The sequence below is a fragment of the Peromyscus eremicus genome, chromosome 7 (assembly GCF_949786415.1).
Source record: "Peromyscus eremicus chromosome 7, PerEre_H2_v1, whole genome shotgun sequence".
Classification (NCBI taxonomy): domain Eukaryota; kingdom Metazoa; phylum Chordata; class Mammalia; order Rodentia; family Cricetidae; genus Peromyscus; species Peromyscus eremicus.
In genome coordinates this window covers 55,238,354-55,261,902 of record NC_081422.1, presented here as the reverse complement: position 1 = coordinate 55,261,902, position 23,549 = coordinate 55,238,354, and the positions used below count along the sequence as shown (strand labels likewise).

At 44.9% G+C, this 23,549-nt stretch overlaps 1 protein-coding gene across 1 annotated transcript in view; it reads right to left on the bottom strand.

Annotated features, from left to right (window-relative positions):
- The window catches only part of Uaca (uveal autoantigen with coiled-coil domains and ankyrin repeats), an 89,787-nt gene that overhangs the window by 65,713 nt on the left and 525 nt on the right, over positions 1-23,549 (bottom strand). The gene's annotated exons all lie outside the window — the stretch shown is intronic.

The following is a 23,549-nucleotide window of genomic DNA, read 5'->3' as shown; positions in this document are numbered from 1 at the left end:
AAGCATTTAATAATGAACAAATCTGAATTCTAGACAGTTGTGTATTTTATACTGTTACTACTATAAACCAGTAGATCCATAGCTAGAAAGCCACTAGGGCTCAGCATCCTGGAAGACTTGGGAAGCAGTGTTACATGTATTTATATTAGCATATAATATCCTTAAACTGGAGAGTTGCTTGCTGTTCCTTATACTTCACACCAATGATGGGAGTTATGAGTTTTTAAATAAATGTGTGTATATTATTTTTAATCACCATCTCAACTATCTTCATAACTTCAAGTGAAAAATATATGGAAATATGCAAATGAACATTTTAAAAATAGCTTAGAATAAAACTACCATATTATCAATGTCAGTAAGGATGGTAATAGCTCGTATCATCTTCCGATGTTTCTGTGCCCTGGACTCTATTAATGGCTAACCGATTTCCCTGGCCCTGCTTCTCCCTTGACTCCACAGTTAATTCTGCATACTGTCAAATGTTTTCTTTTCTTTTTATAAATTTTTAGATGTATTTATTTTTTGCCTGCACGTATGTGCACCATGTGTGTGCCTGGTACAGATGGAGGATCTGCTGGAACTGGGGTTATGGATAGCCTGCGAGCCACATGTGGGTGCTGGGAATGGAACCCAGGTCCTCTGCGAGAGCAACAAGAGCTCTACACACCTGAGCCATCTCTCCAGCCTTGTAAAATGTTTTCTTAAACTGTTGGGGATCTCCCCTGGAGCTGCCCTCTCCAGATCCAGACAGGGTTCCCCTCTTCAGAGGACAACAGCATCCCTTCCCTAAGCATGGTCCTCTTAAGGAGCATCTTCAATTCTCAACAATCAGAAGCAACCACAAGAAAGTATCTCCCGGGTTAGAGCCAATGGAACCAAACAAAACTATAGGACAGCCTTAGGACTTACATGAGACAATGAATGTTCTTGGGCGTACACACTACCACACCCTAAGTGTCTATAATAGGTCCTAAGTGCAGTTCCTTCCTCTTCCTGACTCAGCCTCACCCATAATGTGCAGAGGTTCCCACAGCTAGAATGCAATCAATGCAGAGCAATCGGGAAACCTCCCATTCCACATCATCTGCTGCCCACAAGGAAAATGTCATGGTCAATGGAGCTGACCTTAAGCTATAGTGACAGCAGGTACAGATCCTTTAACCCCGCCATGGAATGGCCAACTTGAAATGAGCCTTTCCAGCTGCCACTTACACCCACCCCTACACGGAACCTCCTTTTAAACTAGGTGCAGGCCTGTGCATCCCCCTTACCAACACTGGACAGTAAAAGCCATCTCACCAGGAGTGGAGAGATAGCTCGGCAGATGAAGGCGCTTGCAGCCAAGCCTGAGGACCCGAGTTCAATCTCCAGGACCCACATGGTAGAAGAGAGAACCAACTTGTGCAAATTGCCTTCTGACGTGTATCACATGGACCAACATGCATGCGGGCACATACATATACATAAAATAAAAAAAATAATGTACTAAAATGTGTTTAAAGCTATCTCATTGGTAGACTAATGAACTGGCCCATGTTCTAGAATGCAAGGTTTTAATTATCTACAGATTTTGACACCAATTATCTTATTGACAAACAAAATTAAGTCATCCATAGTGTCTTCATATACACCCCCTAGCAAGTGTTCCATGCCTATGAACGTGTATTTTCCTAGTAATAAATCTCCAAATAAAATTCCTAGCATTATATAAATGTTTATTACACTAACAGAAATCTATTTTTAATTATAAATGCATCATAACAGAGAAATAGAAAATCTTTACGTTTTTCTAGCCCCACCACACCCTCTCTGATCATCTGTGGATGTGCGCAGGCCCTTGCCCATGTGAAATATTTTCCTGACTCTTAGTTATGACTGTACCTTCTACCCCGGTTTTCTCAAAAGATTCTCTATATACTTGCATAAAAGCTCCCCACATTAATTTCCATGCTGTATAACAAATCACTACAGATATGTAAGTTCACAGTCCGGTAGGTCAGAAGTCTAGGTGGGACTGACTACACACTCTGCATCAGGTCTGGTCTCCCTAAGGCTAAAAAGGTGTAGTGAGGAAGAGCTCCTATCTAGAAGAATCTACCAGGGCTCACTCGGTTGCTGACAGGAGTCCCTGAAGCTACAGAACTGAGGTCTTTGCTTCTTTACTATCTGTGATCCAGGAAACTCTCTCAGCCACTGAAGGCCACCTACATTCCCTGTTACATGGTCCCAGCCATTCTCAAGCTGGTAAAAACAGGGTAACTCCTTCCTGCCCTCCATATCTCTCCAGCTTGCTGGTCTATTTTGAGGCAGGAAAGAAGACTAGACTGCCTTTTACATGGGAAAAAAAAAAGTACCCACTTATTTGTGTGTGTGTGTGTGTGTGTGTGTGTGTGTGTGTGTGTGTGTGCATGAGTGCACCACATGTGTGCAGGTGCCTGAGGCCAGGAGAGGGAGCCAGATCTCCTAGAACTGGAATTACTGGGGTGTGAGGCACCCATGTGGGTGCTGGGACCAAACCAGGGTCCTCTCCAAGAACAGTAAGCACTCTTAACTGCTGAGCCATCTCTACAGCCCCCTTATTTTATTATGTGTACATGTGTATGTCTGTATACAAATGGGCATATGTGCCAAGTGCCCAAGCTGGCCAAAAGAGGGATCCCCTGGAGCTGGAGTTATAGACTGTTGTGATTCATCTGACATGGATGCTGGAAACCAAAGCCAGGTCCTCTGGAAAAGCAGCAAGTGCTTTTAACCACTGAGCCATCTCTCCATTCCCTGGATTGCTTTGGAAAGGGCTGGTGTAGTTAGAAGGGACCCACCTGGCTAATATCCCTTTAGGCTACATTAAAGTTGCTGTGATGGACCAGAGGGATTCAACTGGGGTGTGGGGTGGGGTGAGGCAAGAGTTGGGTCCTAGGGAATGCTAAGAATGTTAGTTTTGTGTTGGGCTCTCATTAAGTTTTTATTGTAAGTTCCCTACAATGGGTTTTCTCTCCTCTATGTTTTGCTTTCTATGAATGAGCAAAATTGCCAAGCATGAGTCAACCAGGCTTTTAGATAGCATCAGACCCACTCTTCTCTCACACCTGCCAGCCAGAACCCCTCGGGGCAGCCTGGCTCATCAGACACTCTGCTGTCATCTGAGAGCATTCCTGCTGCAAGGACCAAAGCAAATGAAGCTGTGACTCCTCCTCCAGGAGACCCACCCAAGTCACAACCGTTCAGACCACCCCCAAGCCTGGGAAAGACAACACCAGGCAAAGCCAGCCTTGGTGAACTCCAGATAACCCTGAAGCAATTCCCTGTCATGGAGGGAAGAGCATTTCCTGGCTCACTCAGCAAGAGGCCCGTGATTGGTACCATTGGCACTTCATTTGCATGCCCTACCCACAATGTGCCTCCCATTTCACTCCATGTTTTTGGTTTGTCTTGGGTTTTGTTTTTTTTTGTTTGTTTGTTTGGGGTTTTTTTTGTTTTTTTTTTTTTGTTTTTGAGTCAGCAGGGAGACACCCTCCTGTGATGCCCTAGATATTACAACATTCCACCCCAAAAAAGGTTTCTGTGGAATGATTTCTTCTTGCCTGCTTGTGATTGCTATCCTAAATAGTGCAGGCCTAGCCAGTAACACCATGCAGATGAGCAGCAGAGACCGGCTGAGACAGGGGTCAGCCTGGGCAAAGGCGGCAGATACAATAAAGGACAGAAGTATCCAAAACAGGCCAGTGCCCAGAGTCAAGACTGCCAGAGGCAGAGGTGATGAGCGACTGCGGGCCACAGCCACTGGAAGGCTCCAAGAAACTACAACATATTGAAAGCCAAAGATCCTGCATTGGAGGGGGGAGGGGGCCAGGGGGGGCAGGGAGTGTGTTCCTAAGGGTCCCAATATCCGATGCTAAGAGCTGAAACACTAGCTAGCACTGACTGCTGCTGTTGATAGATGCTGCATACAGAGATTTCTGTAGTTCGAAAGGGCCAGCCGCTGGCATTTGTCACATGGAGCAGTAAGCCTCGAACCCAGCACCCAGAGGTGTAAGTGAAAGTCTGTAGTTACAAGGCTTGAAATTACCAGCCTCTGAGTCTGTCAGCCCAGTCCATACATGTTCATCTTAAGACCCCAGCCTCTCACTGGGAATGAAATGACTGGGAACCTTCACTACGTCTGCAGAAGTGATGTCCTATGTCATTGCATTGCCAGGAACACATTTCCGTGGTGCATTCCAGGTCCTGGGTGTTAGGGACAAAGTCTGGAATTCTGCCTACCACCTCTGGATCACACCCTAGAGGATACAGTCAAGAAGCACAAAGGTCATCTAGCCACGGCACTAGAAAAGTGTAAGGTCCCTTTAAATCTTAAGACTGTAAACATTTAACAAATACATTAAATAAATAAAACGTAAGGTTGTTTTAAAAACTGAAAAGGAATAGATTGATCTGAATTTAAAAGTATGCTGGGGCAAATAGGAACATACACACATATACATTTACTTTTTTGTTCTCTTTAAGGCAGGGTCTCATGTAACCCAGGCCAGCCTCAAATGCACTATGGATCCAAGGATGATTTAGAACTTCTGATGCTGTGGTTACAGGTGTACACCCAGCACTGGGCTTACATATGGTGCTGGAAAAGGAGCCAAGAGCTCTGCATCTGGATCGGCAGGCAGCAGGAAGAGAGAGACACTGGGCCTGGCCTGAGCATCTGAAACCCCAAAGTCTACCCCCAGGGGCACACTTTCTCCAACAAGGCCACGCCTACTAATCCCTGTTACATAGCCCTACTCCCTAATAATCAAAGATTCAAATATATGAGCCTACAGGGGACATTCCTATTCAAAGCACCACAAACACCTGGCATACAGTGGGTGGTAAATACATGCTGCATGAAGACAGTATACAGTAGACCATGAATACCATTACAGTCGTCAGGAGTTTCACCGAGAGACAGAACTAGCTGCCAGTGAGCAAAAGAAGAAAACAAAAAACAAAAAACAAAAAACAAACTCTCCCAATACCAGGCTGAGCTGGCTCTAGACCAGACAGAGACAGCCTGCAAGGGGGCTGAGTAACAACAGTCCCCAGGAACAGGAGAACACTGGGGTAGACCATAAGGAGCCCAGATTTAAAAAGAAACAGAAAGCTACAAGAACTAATGGAACTGAATTTTGTTGAACGTTTTACGTGTGTTGATGTGTGGTGTGCATGCTGGGTATGTGGTTAGTGTGGGTATGCGCATGTGTGGGTGCCTATGCATAAGTGCCCATGTGGGTGGAGACTACAGCGACATTGGGGGTGTCTCTCCTGCATGGCCCTCTACCTCTATTTCTTCAGATGGAGTCCCTCACTGAATCTTAAGCTCGTTGATTCACCTAATTCACCTAAGCTGGCTGGCCAGTGAGCCTCGGGGACCCCGCCATCTCTACCTCCGTTACAGGCACACTGCTCAGCTTCTTCCATCTGGGTGCTGGGGACCCAACCCAGGTCCTCATGCTTGGCACAAGCCCTCACCCACTGAGCAATCTTTGCTGGGATTACTATGCTCAAAGTAACTCTAACTTGAACACTGGCAAGTCGGCAAGTCGTTCCAGTGACTCATTCCCAATAAAATGAGCCTGGATTGTGCCCATTAGTTTCAACCAGTGAAAGAGCACATTGACAACTATGCGTGACACCATGGAATGTGACCCTCAGACGGTCCTCAGTACAAAACCCTCCATCAAACACAGTGCTCCATTCTGTGCTAAAAGTTAGCGGAGGGAAAAATGTGCCCTCTGTCACCTTTACGAAGACTGTTTCACATCAAGCGTGCTTTGTTCAGATAACCACTCAAACCTACTCTGCAGAAAACAAAACTTATACTATTCTCAGCTCATGGAACCAACATGAGAAATGATTTGAATTAAAATCCGGGAGACCTTTTCCTTGTGGGTTCACTATTTCAGAGTGTGAGCACCATTTTCTACTTCCAGAACGGAGCCAATCACAGCCTCAGACATACCTGACAAAAAGGAATAGTTGACAGATTAGCCACCATTGCTTAAATCTCTCTACATACTGTTGCACAGCTTCCAAAAGGTTTTATTTTGTAGACCTTAAAATTTCCGGTCAGGTACAAGATAAACGTGTGACACTCACCAACCGCTTTGTCCCAGATCCGAACATTTTAGGCACAGCGCTGAGACCCGAAGCAAAATCTCCTGTCATCTGGGTGTCTCGGGTCTTTCCTGCTACAGACTGTTGCTGCTCAACAGGGCCGAAGCTGACATGAAAGACGTTGCTTTGGCCATTTCTACAATTTTTGTTTTATTTAAACAAACAAAAAAAAAAAGCAAAGTAGGGGCTTGGAAGATGGCTCAGCAGTTAGGAGCACTTACCTTTGGTCTTGCAGAGAACCTGGTTCGATTCCCAGCACCCACATGGCAGCTCACCACCACCCACCTCCCAGGCACTCATGGTTTACACATTCATACACATAAAGCAAATCTTTAAAAGAGCAGAATAACAGAATAATTTATATCAAAGAAAATTTTATTTTTATAAAAATCTTACTTAAACCAACAGAAAATGAGCTACTGTTGGCTAAAATTATAAAGTAAAAAATGCATTCTAATGGTCAAAATATGAGACATAATAATCTAATTTCTAGAATCATGTGAGCTATTCTATTTCAATAGTTTATGTAGCTATTTAAAAATAACATTATATCCTTAAATGTGAGCCTGACTGATTAATCAAAGAAAAAGACTAAAAAAAAAAAAAGCTTTAGACATGTAGAGACATATACACTGAAATTTTTTTAATTTACATTCCATAGGCAACACATACACATGAACAAAGGTAAATAAATCTTGAAAACAAAAGAAGCCGGGTAGGCCATGTACATGTCTAACCCCAGGGCTGGAGGAAGGCAGGCAGTTTGCTGACCAGGCTCCTGCATCAGTGAGTTCCAAGTTCAGTGAGAGACCCTGAACCAAAGCACAGGTGGCTAAGCTCACAGGAAGACATGCAACATCAATGTTGGTGCACAGCGTACATATGCGAGAATATATCCATGCACCACACAGAGACACACACAACACACAGCGGAAAGCATTTACGTATCCAGAGTGAAGGGACGGAGCCTCTGAGTGAGGTGTTTGTATGACTCTCAGGCAATAGTCTCCTGGAGAGTCCATCGGAAGCTTCAGATCGTTCAGTGTGAGCAGGAATGGGGTCTGGAGCATGAGGTTAGGGGGGAAAAAACCGAAAAGGCCCAACAGGAACCAGCTCTAAGCTCACACACAGCCTGAGGCCACATGCTTGACACCACCCCCTCCTCTCACTAGTCCGAGAAGTAAACATGACTGCTCCCTACAGCCACTCTGTAGCTCGAGAGACCACCAGCACCCTTCCACCTGATGGTGACACATAGTCTCCTGTCTAAATGGGCATCCTGGATTTATATTGCTAAAGGGAATCAATATAAAAACATATTACTCATTAGCATGAGTGTTTGTTTCACAGGAATGACAGAAATCATCCACATCATGCCTTAACATGGCCAGACTAGTGCTGGGTAGTGGTGGTATCACTCAGGAGGCAGAGGCAGGCAGATCTCTGTGAGTTCGAGGCCAGCCTGGTCTACAGAGCAAGTTCCAGGACAGCCAGAGCTGTTACAGAGAAACCTGGTCCAAAAAACAAAAACATGGCTAGACTGAGAAAAATTCACTATGTCTTTGCATTCATATTTATATCACCCTTATATTTCCTTATCTTTGAGTTGTAGTTTCACACAGCGCATTACACTAGAGATATTTAAGATGTCCTGTTCTATTTGTTTTTTAAGATTTTTGTTTTATGTATATGGTGTTTGGCCTGCATATATGTCTGTAGCCTGCATGTGTGCAATGCTCACAAAGGCCAGAAGAGGGCATCAGATTCTCTGAAACTGAAGTTTCAGGCATTCTGAACTGCCATGTGAGTGCTGGGAATTGAACCCAGGTCTCTTGGAAGCATAGCCAGTGCTCTGATGAGCCATTTCCCTAACTAAAGCTGTCCTACTCTGAAGTGGCATGTGCTGTCATATTTAAACTGAAATATAACCTACAACTTACCTTCAAATGGTTCAGTGAAAATCATCAGTATATAAACTCTATATATTTTGTATACATATTCAAATGTAGAGAAAATACAGCCAGGGCTTTTGAGATGGCTCAGCATTTAGTACCAAGTCTGAGTTTAAACTCCTTGAACACATGTGGAAGGAGAGAACTACCTCCTTCAAGTTCACACACACACACACACACACACACACACACACACACACAAAATGCAAAAAAAAAATTTGAGAAAATATGGTCAGACATCAGCTTCTGAATCTAACTGGCAGATGCACCCTAGTTCACTGTGATAGTCTCTTGAATTGTGTTTCAGTTTTCTAGCATAAAAATGAGAGAAATCAATCCCATATCTGCTAAAATTCTATGCTTACAGTGAATGTTAGACTAATAAGTCCAGCTGCCAGGGGTATTTTCCAATCTCCAACAGCACTGAGCCTTTCATCCCAACTGACTACAGATAAGAATATTTAAACAATCACCCGGGCTGCTAATGCCTGGAGATACACAAGCGAGGTTTCTACCCCCACTAATTACCAGGTAGTCACAGACTAGCTTCAAACAGGGGGACTGGTGGGGCTCTCTCAGGCTAGGAGTAGGTGGGATTCTGACAATGTGTCTGTTGACTGGACAACTTTGGCAGGTCACTTGTGTGGGTCTTGGGTGCCCGTCTCTCCAGTCTGCCCAGCACTGCATGCTCTGGGCCCTTGCCAGCTCCAGCCTGCACCGCTGCAGCAGCTAGGAATTTCTTCAAGCTTAACTTCCTCAAATCTGTTCCCATCAGAGCATCCACAGAAACCACAGTTGAACATCCACCTCTGCATTCACAGTGCAAGCCCAATTCTCTATTTTTAAATATCTATAAATGTGTGTGTGCATATATATGTTTGTATAAATAGATGAGTGGATAGATATAGATGGATATATGGTAGACAGATAGATAATATATAGATATATATTTATGTGCATGGGTATTTTTGCCTGCATGTATGCCTGTGCACCACATGTATGCCAGAGCCCATGGATCCAGAAGAGGCTGTCAGATCTCCTGGGTTTAATTACAGACATTTGTGAGCTGTCACGTGAGTGATGGGAACTGATCCAGCTCTCCAGTCCCAAATGCGACACTCTTTTTTTTTTTTTTTTTTTTTTTTTGGTTTTCCGAGACAGGGTTTCTCTGTGTAGTTTTGCGCCTTTCCTGAAACTCGCTTTGGAGACCAGGCTGGCCTTGAACTCACAGAGATCCGCCTGCCTCTGCCTCCCAAGTGCTGGAACTAAAGGCGTGCGCCACCACCGCCCAGCTTTTTTTTGTTTTTTTGAGACAGGGTTTGTGTATATAGCTTTGCGCCTTTTCCTGGATCTTGCTCTGTAGACCAGGCTGGCCTCGAACTCACAAAGATCCACCTGCCTCTGCCTCCCGAGTGCTGGGATTAGAGGCGTGCGCCACCACCGCCCGGCTCAAATGCGACACTCTTAAGGATGGCATTTTTAAAATGTTGTGGCTTCCTCTTTGTGCCCACTTCCCACCCATCCTCCTGGCTATTATTCTAGGCTCCAGCAATGCTGAGCTGCTGAGCTAAGCACCAGCTTCCTCAGGGCACTCTACTTCTCTTCCCTATGCCTCTGCCTCGCTCGCTCGAAATGGCTTTCTCCCTTTCCTGGATGGCTTCCACCCACCTCCTTTAAGTTTCAGATTAAGCAGCTCACTCAGCAGATTGGTGGTTGCTGGGGCACAGGGGAAGAGAAAGTGGGAAGAGACTGCTTAATGGGTGTGTGGTTTCCTTCTGGGAAGAGGGACATAACTAAGTAGGTAAAGGTGGCATTTGATAGCATTGTAGGTGCACTGAGAATCAGTGAACAGTTCACTACAAAATAGACAACTGACTCCGCACTTCCCATGCCTCAGCCCACCCTGGATCAGTAGCTTGCACCGTATCACACACTCCCTCCTGGGTCAGTAGCTTGTACCATATCACACACTCCTCCTGGATCAGTAGCTTGCACTGTATCACACACTCCCTCCTGGGTCAGTAGTTTGCACTGTATCACACACTCCCTCCTGGGTCAGTAGCTTGCACTATACCACACACTCCCTCCTGGGTCAGTAGCTTACACCGTATCACACACTCCCTCCTGGGTCAGTAGCTTCATATCACATACCTGCTACTTTGTATTGATAGAGCTCCTCCACAAAGTGGAAGCCTCTCATCTCCCAGTGCTTAACCTAGGAGATTGAATGCTCAAGAAATATTACTTTCCTGTCATTGATAAATAATGACTGCAGTCTTTTAACTCAGGGCAGCTACCAGAGGTGATGTGGGTGAATTTTAGAAATCTAGCCTAAATAAGAGCTTACACGTGTTTGTATTCCTTAGGAACGAAAAGATTGAAAAGACTTTAGTGTATGCACAAATGGGAAGGCAACAGAGTCAAGCTGTTGCAGTTGATGACTGGGACAAGGTCTCTTAGGGAGGCAGCCACTGGACAGAAGCCACACATATGGTCAAGCACTAATCTTACCTTATCTCACTTCATTGTCCCAACTACTTGGCAAAACACAGTTATTCACTTCCATCTTCCAAATTCAGAAACAAATATATTTAAGTAGTTTGTCAAAGGTCATGAAACCAACTACCAGGAGTGGCAAGACTCAGCTCAAGTCACTCAGGCTTCAGCACCTGCTCCTGGAGCATCCGTGTGTATGTTACCACTTCCTACCATCCAGGGCTCTCAGAAGCTGTGGACAGACATTCTTTGGCTCACAATAGGCCTTTGCTAAGACTGAAAAGTGCCTCATTTCCCTCCTTACCTACTTGTCCATTACCATGATTGATGTTCATGTTCTACAGGGGGTTGGTTGGCTGGTTGGCTGGCTGGCTGGCTGGCTGGTTGGCTGGCTGGCTGGCTGGCTGGCTGGCTGGTTGGCTGGCTGGCTGGCTGGCTGGTTGGTTGGTTGGTTGGTTGGCTGGCTGGCTGGTTGGCTGGTTGGCTGGCTGGTTGGCTGGTTGGCTGGCTGGTTGGCTGGTTGGTTAGTTGGCTGGCTGGTTGGTTAGTTTTTAAAAAGTGGTTAAAGGCACTTCCTGCTCTTGCAAAGGACCAAGCTCAGTACCCAGCACCCACAATGGTGGCTCACAATAACTATAGCTCCAAGGCATGCAATGCTTCTGTTCTCCTCGGTCACCTAAGCTCACATGCACATACCCATAGACAATTAGAATTAATAAACATTAAAATTTAAAAAAAAAAAATCTGTCAAAGGGTCAGGCGGTGGTGGTGCATGCCTTTAATCCTAGCATGCGGGAGGCAGAGCCAGGCGGATCTCTGTGAGTTTGAAGCCAGCCTGGGCTACAGAGCTAGATCCACGACAGGTACCAAAACTACACCGAGAAACCCTATCTCGAAAAAACAAAAACAAACAAACAAAATCTGTCAAAAAGAGAGAAATGGATCATAAAAGCTATTGCAGTTATGAGATCTCTTGCTGGGAGTGGTGATCCCTGCCTGTAATTCCAGCACTTGGGAGGAGGGAACAGAAGGGTCAGGAGTTCAGAGCCAACCTCCACTGCATAGTTTGGACCGGGTTAGCTCGATAAGACTCCATCAAAACCCTCCATAAAGCAGCAGCAAGTGTTTCTTTAAGGTGCCTCTTAAACTCGGCAGTGTGTCTGCTTTACTAGAACCCCCTCAGAGGCTCCGCCACTGAAAAGTCACTTTCAAAACACCCCACCCTCTGCTGAGTAGCCCCCCCTACAAATGAGAAAACCAAGAAACAACCAAATAAAGAAGGAAGAATTATATACTCTTACTAGTTTAGAAAGCGTTCTTGTAGGGGCCAACTATAGCTCAGTGGCTAGAGCATCTGCCTGGCATGTGTGGAGAAGGAGAGGGGGGCAGGGAAGGAGGAGGAGGAGGAGAAGGAGGAGGAGGAGGAGGAGGAGGAGGAGGAGGAGGAGGAGGAGGAGGAGGCCTCCACCAGGAAGCCCAGCATCTTGGTTGGCTTTCTAAACTCCATGACTGTAAGCAGCTTCAGGAAGAAAAGGGTTCATTTGGCTTATACTTCCAGCTTACAGCGCATCACTGGAGGCAGTCAGGGCAGTAACTCAGGCAGGAACCTAGCGGCAGGAGCCTGGAGACAGGAGCTGAAGCAGGGACCACAGAGGACTGCAACCTACTGGCCTGCCCCCATGGCTTGCTCTTGCTTTCTTATACAGCCCAAGAACATCTGCCCAGGGGTGGCGCTGCTCACAGTAGGCTGGGCGCTCCTGCATCAATTATTAATCAAGAAAATGCCCCTACAGATTTGCCCACACGCCACTCTGAGGGAGGTGTTTCTCAGTAGAGGCTCCCTCAGCTCAGATCACTTTAGCTCATGTAGATTGACAGAAACTAAGCCACGCACACAGAGAAGAGGATTCTCTACTGGTTTCCCCCTTTATTCTGTCCAGACCCCAGCCACCTGGGTCTTCCTCCCTGAGTCCTCTCTGAAATGCCTTCACAAGCACACCAGAGGCATGTCTCACCAATCTCCAGGTGATTCTAACCCAGTCACGTAGATATGATGATTATCTACTACATGTATATGAAAAGGTAAGCCTGACTGGAAAGAAATGTCAATCTTAATAGTTGATCAATACAATCAAAATATGTCATCTCCAAAACAGCAACAAAAAAGTATGCCTTTTTCTTGCACACACACACACACACACACACACACTTAAACTTATATATATATATATATATATATATATATATATATATATATATATATAAAACCACAAGCCAGGTAATTTTGGTTTTTGATTAAGTCTTCATGACTTAGACTTTCCTAAATATCAATTGTTGGAACTGAGGTTGATGGGATAGTATGCCAGATGAACACATACATAGACACAAAAACACAAGGGCAGATGGAGCAGAGTGTGAAACATCAGCTATAATGGGACATACTGGAGACTCATATGTGCTAGAGGCTGGTATTCCACGAGTTACACACTAGAGACTGGTATTCCACGAGTTACACGCTACAGACTGGTACACCACGAGTTACACACTACAGACTGGTACACCACGAGTTACACGCTACAGACTGGTACACCACGAGTTACACACTACAGACTGGTACACCACGAGTTACACTCTCTGTGAAGATAAAACAGCCAAGTCTTAATGTAACAACTGTCACAAAATTAAACCCCTAAGACAAAAATGCTAAGACACAGCGGGGAAGGAGACAGGCCCAGCTGCAGTGAGAGCCATGACTGGAGCCCCTCTCAAGGGGCGACCGGCCAAGCAGCACAGACAAAGGTAGAACCCTCTTACCAAGGATGCAAGAGAGACCTCAGAGTAAGAAGTCGAAGAGTTCAAACAAAGGAGTGTAGACCTCAATGAGCCACAAACAAAAGAACATGCTCGTGTGTCTATCAATGAAAACCAACTAAAACAATTTCTCCTATCGAGCTGGTAGAGACCCTTCACTTCTTTGTCAGCAGAAGGGTCCTTGCTCTTAAACAGCTCCTCCTCTCCCCATTTCCACACAGTTCAAGCCGCAACTCCTCAGCTTTCAAGTTTTGTTCTTGCTTTTTTGAGATAGTGTCTCTCTATGTAGCCCTGGCTGTCCTAGAACTCACTCTGTAGACCAGGCTGGCCTGAAACTTATAGAGATCCGCCTGCCTCTGCCTTCCGAGTGCTGGGATTAAAGGTGTGCACCACCACACCCAGCACTAAATTTTAAATTATGTCCATTCACAATGGTAAGTAAGGGCCTGAGTGTTTGAGCCAGGTTACAAGCTTGCTATTAGCTACAAGCTATAAACCATGAGCAGGTAAATTATTTAACATCATCTGAAATAAAGGCAACAGGACCATTTCTCAGGATTGCTGTAAGCGCTGAGTGAACACCACATCACTTAGAACACAAGCTGGGCAACATACTCAGCAAGTATCAGTTATGGGTATTGTTGCTAAATCCCTTACTCATAAGCAAAATCTGTGTAAACAACTCATGAGCATGGATCACAGTGCTCTTAATATCTGCCCAGATCCTTTCAAGTTACTAACAGCTTTTAAAAAATATATCCGTTTGCTTTGTGTGTGTGCATACGTGTTCACGTGTGCACACTGCAGCTCATGTGTGAAGGTCAGAGGACAATTTGGAGACCCAGTTCTCTCCTTCTACTATGTGGGTGTCGGGGGTGGAACTCAGGTTCAGGTTGTCAAGCTTAGGAGCAAGAATTCTTGTTTCCTTAGCCAACCTGTCAGCCCCATGGACAGCTTCCAAGTACAAAGTTTATTTGAATAACGTCAGATTCAGAAGTCATTACCGTAGGATCCAGGGGATTCTATGTTAACTGGGTAACCAAAAGGTGGTTCAGCATCTTTCAAATCATTAATGGAACCACCATTAATGGTGCTGTGAATGGACTCCTATTCGGCTGTTTATCCTCAACTGGACTTAGTTTCCTACAATAAACACTCATGATTTTGTGGGGAGGAAAGTCTGCTTTCCAGGCAGAAGGTTCCTAGTACTAGAGAGAGAACCTAGGACCTCGCACAGGCATGGCAATGCTCTACCAGAGAGCCGCATCCCCAGCCCTGAAAGGTTTAAGACAGCCTTCTACCCTAACAGGTATAGTCCAAGGCTTGCTTTCTCTGAAGGGTCTGTGCCATGCCAGACTGGATTACACAATCACTTCTAGGTGCAGCCCTCTCCGCCAGGGTCTTGGATCACTCTAACACATCAGCTCCTCTTCCGTGCACTGTACTGGAGATACCACTGCTTGAAGATGTCCACAATGTCAGAATTTGTAAGTATCAACAAAACGCTTTGTGATTACACACCATTCGATTTATTTGCGGTGGTTGGTTTGGGGTTTCGTTGGATTTTTATTTAGGTTCATTTTGTTGGTTGGTTAACTGTTTTACTGTATTCTTAGCTCTAAAAGAGATACATACATACATTATTTAACTATGGTACTGCTACAAAGAACTTCCATTTGTGTTACCATTGGGAGGGGGGTAAGGCAAGGAGTCAACCATCCTACCCCCCTGCTCACAGTTTCAGAGAATCATTTCAGCCATCTGTCCTGAGGAATCACTTGAGCCTGTCTCAGCCTGTGGGAACTCTAGCATCCCTAGGAAGCAGGGCAAATACTTGCCTAACCCTGACAGGGAGAGGTAAAGGTTTGCAGTCATGGGGAGAGGCAGAGACAGTCACACACATGCTGTAATGTGTTCAGCTAGTCATCCTAGTGTCTTTTCCCAGGACCCACTATCAGGTCAGCATGGCTGGTAAGAACTTAATTCTGCTCACCCTTAGGTCTGTCGAGGAAGGGAGAGAGAACGAGATGAAGCTGTTAAGTCTCTACTGCAATAATTCTGAGGACAACAGTCTCATGGTCCTGCCATTTCTCCAAACAACAGTTTAAAATTGTCAAGTAACTCAAATTTTAAGTCAAGTTGTTTTTGTTTTGTTTTGTTTTGTTTTTAAGGAAGAAAAACTACTCCTCTAATCCCCAAGCTACAGCCTCCTGCCGCCTCACTGCCTCCCAGATTCTAAGTGCTGACAGTCTGTTTCATCTACACTATAAGACCAGTTTGTTTCCAAACCTGCTGCCCGCTCAGTGGGCTGCTTAATTACACATACACACACGCACACACACACACACACACGCACGCACGCACGCACGCACGCACGCACGCACATGCACAGAACGTGCTGTTGTTCTGCCTTGAAGGCCATTCTAGTTGTTAAACTTCCAATCTTTCCTCTAACCCCACCCTACACATCTGTGCTCCTACAACAATCTATACAGACCTCTTGTGCATAGACTCTGTATGAGAGAGTGTGTGCAGGTGTATGTGTGTGTAAAGCAGATGACAACCTCAGTTGACCTTCCTCGGGGGGCTTCCACCTAGCTGCTTGAAACAGGGGCTCTCAGAGGTCTTGGACTCACCAAGCAGGCTGTGCTGGCAGGTCAGCTAGCCGCAGAGCTCCCGTGGGCTCCACCTCCCTAGCACTGCCATTACAAGCATGTACCATGACACCTGGGTTTGGAGATCAAGCTCAAGGCTTCATGACTGCAGGGCACCTTACTGGTGAGCTGTCTCCTTGGCCCCTGATTTAAACAGACCTCTATCAGGGTTCTCACACTATTTCTTGTTAGGGTTTTATGTCTCGCTCCCTTCAAACTTTTGGAGGCTGTGACTAGATCTTTATTATAGAAACTTTAGTGAAGGAAAAATGAGGACATGATCACTCCAAGGCATGGTTGCAGAGGTTTTTGTAGACAGGAGGGAGAATTTAGCCAGAGGCATCTGGAAGGGTCCAGACTGAACTAGGCCATGGGGGTGGGCGGGGGGAGGGGGAGAGTGGAGATGGAGCCTGGAGAGATGGGGGTAAACCCACCGAGAGGCCAAGAGTGCATAGCCAAACTGGCCAGTTACCCAGGAAAGAGAAGCTGGGAGAAAGGGAAGGAAGCCCAGGCCCTGGGAGGGAGGGGTTTAGGGGTAGGGTGAGGAGAACTGGGAGGAGCCACAGGTACTGAGTGAGTCTCGTCCTAGGTTTCTTTGAGACCTAACATTTAGGACATTGGCTAAATTCAATAAGGCCATTAAAGCAAATGCATTGTGAGCGTCAAGTTACAGTTAGGAACTCATGGCCAATCCTATTTCAACTATATCGCCTCTCACCACCCCAGGATATTCTGAAGCAAACCCCAGACTTCCTATCATTTCATCTGTCTGTGCTCTTCTAAACAGTCCGCTGAGAGATTCTGCATAAACACTGTCCCATCACCACCACCGTCACACTGAAATCTATTGAATAAGCTCATGTCGAGTTTATAACTGTAGGTTCCGTTTCCACAATTGTCTCAGAAGCTTGTATACTTTACAGCTATTTATCCAGGGACTCAAGAGTCCACCATTTCAACTGTTTAAGGGCTTCTAGACCCTTAGCTCTCTTAGGCTCCTTCTCCATCTTTTCCCCCTTAGAAAGAAACTGGTTCACCTTAGAGTTTCCCACAACCAGAATTTTGGTGACTACTTCCCATGTTCCTCTTCTGTATTTCTAGAAGCACTGGTTATGAATGTGAAGGGCTTCTGTGTTTGAGTGTGGCTCTTCTTATGAGAACTCTAATGTGGCAATGACCACATTAGAATAAAGTTGAATAAAAACAGAACAAAGTATGTCTGTCTGTCTTTATTGAGACATTGGTAGCCGCTAATGTTCACTCAGTCCAGACTCTAAATCCATTAACTCATTCAAGACTGTAAAACCCTAGGATATTAACCCATCGTCCTTTCCTCATTCATTAGCTAGAATGGGACATGTGATGTACTAGTTCAGCCCTTCCTCTTATACTCTAAGAGCTTTCCCAGTGAGTCCGTTATTCACACAGGGAGAGAACTCTTGATTTTCCCAAGCTTAAAAGAACTTCCTTGCATCTTCCAAAGGTGACCAATGGTTTCTATTTTCAATCATTATTAGAATGCAGTCCATTGACATTATCTTCACCGATGCTTAAAAGGTCCCATCCCTGCTGGGGAAGAGGGCCTCTTCACTGCGGGTTCAAAGTCCAGTCTTTGATAGCATTCTTCCATCTGCCCCTGCCTTGGAATTGTCTAGTTCTCCAACGAGGGTATAATTATTAACCCATAGTTGAAACTATGTTTTCCATATTTTTCACAACTAGATAAGATGTCTGTGAGGCGGGAGAGATGGCTCAATGGTTAGACGCTTGTGTTGCAAGCCTGGGGAGCTAAATTTGAGCTCCTAAATCTATACAGGAAGGCACAATAGCATGTGCTTGTAATCCCAGCCCTGGGAAAGTGGAGGCAGGAGGATTGCTGGGATTTGCTGGCTAGCAGAGCTAGCTTCATTGATGAGCGTCAGCCAATACGAATCCCTGTCTCAAAGGTGTGCTCCTGAAGATGACAATCATGCATGTTGTCCTCTGTCCTCCACATACATAAGCACACATACTCACACATGCACCCTCACATATGTGAACACACATGCATGCATAATTTAAAAAATAAAATAAATAAGGTGACTATTCCAGTTTTTAATCTGATGTGAGGTATTTTTTTTTGGTAATGAATAATAAGGTAATGAAAATTATAAACTATCACTCAAGTCTGTGGACTATGTGGGGAAAAAGACATGAAGTGGGGAAGGAGACATATCGAGGAAGAGAGACTTTGGGAAGATGTGGGCAGAGTTGATGGGATGAGTGGGAGTGGATGTGACTCAGATACATTGTATACATGTATGGAATTTTCAAAGAATACATATATATAGACATACATACAGAGAGAGAGAGAGAGAGAGAGAGAGAGAGAGAGACTGGAAAGCATAGTTAAGAGCACTTGCTAGTCTTCCAGAGGATGCAAGTTCAGTTCCCAACATTCATGTAAGGTGACTCACAACTCCCTGTAACTCCAGCTCCATTAGGTCTGATGCCTTCTTCTGGCTTCTGAGAGCACCTGCACTCATATGTCCAACACACACACACACACACACACACACACACACACACACACACACAGTAAATCTTAAAAATAAACTTTTTTAAAAAAGCTTGAACACTGTAGGGAAAAGACACCAAGTGTTTGCAGTTCAGATGTGCATCCATTTCCAAGTGAACCTGATGCAGCATTAAGGCTGAAGTATAAAAAGAGAACTCTCCTGGTGTGTGTATGCACATGCGTGCACCTAGAATCACATGTGAAAGTCAGAGGGCAACCTGGAATGTCATTCCTCAGGAGCTACAGTCCCCCTTGTTCTGAGACAGATTCTCTCACTGGCCTAGAGTTTCGAAGTACTGCCCAGGGATCTTCCCACCTCTGCCTCCCTGCACACGGCACCACACCAGCATTTCCCACCCGGGGTTCTGGGACTCTGGATCCTCATGCCTGCCTGTAAAGCAAGCATTATCTCCACAACCTCAAGGAAGAAGTCTCTTCATGTGTAACCTCCCTCCCGGGGCCACAGGGAGTAACAAGAAGAAGCTAGATAGCAAAACACTAATTAGGTAAACATATTTAATTAAAGGTTGGGCTCTTCAATGACAATGAGTAAACCGTGCTTAGTAACTTATCCCGAGTTAGAAGAAGAATAACAATTTTCACTCTTAATTATTCACATGATCCCCAAGTCACTGCAGTAATAACATCAGCATCGTATCAAACACGCTCGAATCCTGGGGTCTGAAACTTGAAGCCTTAATTCGCAGAACCACAACTAAAACACATTCATGTTTAAACCTTTATGCTTTCCAATACGTAGGATCTAACATCCCTGGGGGGGACAAAAAGTGGGTTTGGGGTTTTATGGTTTTTTCCCCCAAGTTGCTCTATTTGTAACTTTAATCCTTTAGAAACATCAGTGTTTGTGTCGGTTGCAGAGACTTAGCAAGATGCTTCAGAAGCGGTTTCATTAACTTATAAAATCCACTGTTCTGGGTAACAAGTAGCCTGGAGAAAGAGCAGCAGAATGACAATCACCACCAACTTAGAAACCAGGCTGCAGCCCAGCAGTTAAGAACACCTGATGCTCTTGCAGGGGATCCAAGTTCAGATTCCCCCACCTATTTCAGATGCTCATAACTCCAGCTCCAGGGGATCTGACACCCTCTTCTGGCCTCTGTAGGCAACACGCGCGCGCGCACACACACACACGTAATTTTTTTAAAAGAGCTTAAGGAAATACAACAACAAGGATAGGTGCAATTTAAAGGGGAGAGCCCTGCCAAACACTGCTTACAACATTTGTTTGTGGTACCTCTACTCCATCTTGAAATACCGTCCCTTAATTTTCTTGCTCAAATGTCCTAACCTGAACTCCATGAACACAAGCAAGCCTAGTATTACTGTACATCATATAACTGACAGGGATCTGATGTAGTACTTCTAGTCATTTAATGATACCATCGGGAATCTGAAGCTCCAATTTAGCAATTAAGAATAAATGTGTGTCAGGTGTGGCAGCTCACACCTGTTAATTCAACATTTAGGAGGCTGAGTCAGGGGGATCTCCATGAATTTGAGGCAAGCCTGGACTATATATCGAGTTCCTAGCCAGCCTGGGATATCAAATGAGACCTCATCTCAAAACAAACAAACATAACACAAAAATTTCCAAGTTTGTAGTTAACAGATGCAGCTATCTCCAAATTTGAACAGTAGATCAACCTTCAAATATATACAACCAATCAGGTGTGGTGGTTCATGCCTTTAATGCCAGCACTGGGGAGGCAGAGGCAGGAGGATCTCTGAGTTTGAGGCCAGCTTGATCTACAGAGTGAGTTCCATGCCAGCCAGGGATATGCAGAGAAACCCTGTCTTGAAAAAGAAAAAGCAAACAAACAAACAAAAAACAAATATATACTACCAATACCACTGTGAAGTACACTTATTTATATACATAGAAACACATCCTCATTCACCGAACTCTAAACCCCTTGGCATTGATTTAATTAACACTGCTGCTGTTGAGAATATTTAAACTTACTTCTCCTACATATAACCATAGCTTGGCAGGGAACCAGGCTGTGTACTGCACACACCATTATAAAATAGTCACACATCTACACTTCTCAGTCTGTAGCTCAGCTGGTTAAGCTGAGATATAAGCAAAGACAGCTATGGTATAAACATATCAAAGTTGTGCAGAGTAAATTATGATGATTTCCACGAAAATTAAATGAACATTTTAACACTCACATTAGGAGATTCGAAACTTGAAAAGGGAGAGAGAAAAAGGAAACCAAGCTGTACACCCTCTTACATTACAGGGAATAAATGTTTAAAAATGAAACTGAGCCAGACGGGGTGGTCCATGACTCTAATCCCAGCACTCGGGGAGACAGAGGCAGGTGGATCTGTGAGGACAGCCTGGTCAACATAGTGAGTTCCAGGGCAGCCAGGCCTACATAGTGAGACCCTGACTAAAGAAATAAATGTAACAAAACTAAGAAATAAAAATGCACACTAAAAGAATTTTGGGAGGGTTCTGTTGTCCAATACTGCCACTTGAGAAGATCAACATATAATATAAAGTCATAAAAATCAAAGGTTAAATTGTATACACACAAGCACTTTCTGCATAGGGTATGCTACAGCCATCAAGAATCATAACCAGCCGGGCGGTGGTGGCACACGTCTTTAATCCCAGCACTCGGGAGGCAGAGCCAGGCGGATCTCTGTGAGTTCGAGGCCAGCCTGGACTACCAAGTGAGTCCCAGGAAAGGCACAAAGCTACACAGAGAAACCCTGTCTCGAAAAACCAAAAAAAAAAAAAAAAAGAATCATAACCAATAGCTAAGGTTATGGGTTCCCTGGACATGAAGTACATACAAAAATCAACACCACACAGAAAGGCAGAAGGACAAGCTCCTAGCAAAGATGCAGGAGCTCAGGAGGACATGAAAAAGAGGATCAAATTCACTCACCAGAGAAATACAGACCTAAAGTATTCTGAGGGTCTGTAAGCCCCTCAGTGTTTAGGTAAAGGGGCTTGCTACCAAGTTCGACCTGAGTTCAATCCCCTGGACTCACATGGAAGGAGAACTGACTCCTGATAGTTGGCCTTTGACCTCTACATACACACTGTGGCACATATGTGCCCACACACGAGCAAACACACACACAAACAAATAAATAACATGCAATCAAAAAAAAAAATGGAAAGTACCCTGAGACACTATACCTTACCTATCAGACATTGCACTGCTATTTCTATAAAGTGTGTGTGTGTGTGTGTGTGTGTGTGTGTGTGTGTGTGTTCATATCTGCTGGGATGCGCTTCCGCTGGAGGGGCATGAAGGCAAATAAGAACCTCCGGTGGCTTCTGAGGAAGGTGGGGCTGAAGGACAAAGACAGAGACTGACAATCTGTGAAAAATATTTTTCTTCCTGGTAGACCTTAAATCATGTGCTGATGGATCTATTCAAAAAGGTTTATGGGCAAAAGGGGAGATGAAGAAAGGGGCCGGTCAGAAACCACCCCCCCAACACACACACACACACACACACACACACACACACACACACACACGTGTGACCACCAGATTCTGGGTTGTACAGACTGAGAAGCTACAGGGTCTGTCCTTCCTGTTCACCCACATTATCCTACCAATGCTTGGCTGGCTTCTACTAGGCACACATCCAGCTACTTTCATTTTAAAACTCCTACAAAATATATTCTGTGCTTTCACAAACTGAGAAATGTGTGTTGCTTCAGAGAGAACAGTTTTTGCACCATGCATTTAACTTTTATTATACTAAGAAATGGCAGGATGCTCAGTTTAGTGCATGCTAAAGACAAACTCCGGAGAGACTCAGGTCCCGAGTGTTTTTAGCCATCGTGCATATTGAGAACACCAGCAGCAGTTACAACCTCTAGGTTCTCAAAAGCGGGAGTGAGAAGAAGGGACATAAACCTCCAAGTGGGAACATAAATCTTTGGTGGGAACCAGCCTGGGAGATATAGCTGCAAGGCCGGGGAAAGGCAGATCTTCTGCTGGTGCAGGGAAGGAGCTGACCTGTAACCATGGCTACCTCCAATACACTACGTTTTTCTGCCAAATGTTTTTTAAGTCAAGCAAAAACAAAAACAAAAAACAAACAAAAACAAATTTTTCCCCTGTGAATTTAGAAAACATATTCAGGTGTGATCAAACATCAAAGACCATGCCAGCGTCTGAATCTATTATTTCTTCCTCTCCCCCTCGCCCACCCACTTCGTGTGTTTGTTTGTTTTTGAGTCAGGTTCTCATAGAATCCAGGCTGGACTCCAACTGCCTCTATAGCCCAGGCTGGCCTTTAACTCGTGATCCTCCTGCTTCTGCCTCTCAAGTGCTGGGATTACAGAAGGGCATCACCACACCCAGACTCTGAATCATTTTCCTTTTTTTTTTTTTTAAGTCTGGTTTCTCCCATTTCCTTTAAGACCAAATAAACTACTACTAAAGGTAATCTTTCAGAAAGACACTGATCTGAATTAATCCAAAACCAATTAATTTGTATTACCATAAAAAGCATACAATTCCTCGGCGAAATTTGTATAAAATTAAAAAGGTCCATTTTAATTATGACCACCAGGTAAACCGGCAGTTTGCACATTCCATCTCCTCTGTGCTGGACTCCGTAAGACTTTCTAAATAGAACGTCCTTAATAACAGAATTTTGATGATACGGCCATTCTAACCTGCCAAATTATCCAAGCTCCAACATCTGCAGTCAGGATGTTTCCCAAGATTTCTGTTCTCTCTGCCAACTCACAGAGAAGCCATACAAGCTCCACTTCTCTCCGCCCGCACCATGGCTTCAGCTCGGCACCCAGGTCCCGCACCCACCTGCCCCACAGGTGGGACTTACTCTGCCATCAGGACAGTCACCTTCCCGACTTCGCCATCTCCAGGGTTAAACACAAGCGGGGCTTTGTCTGCATTTGAGA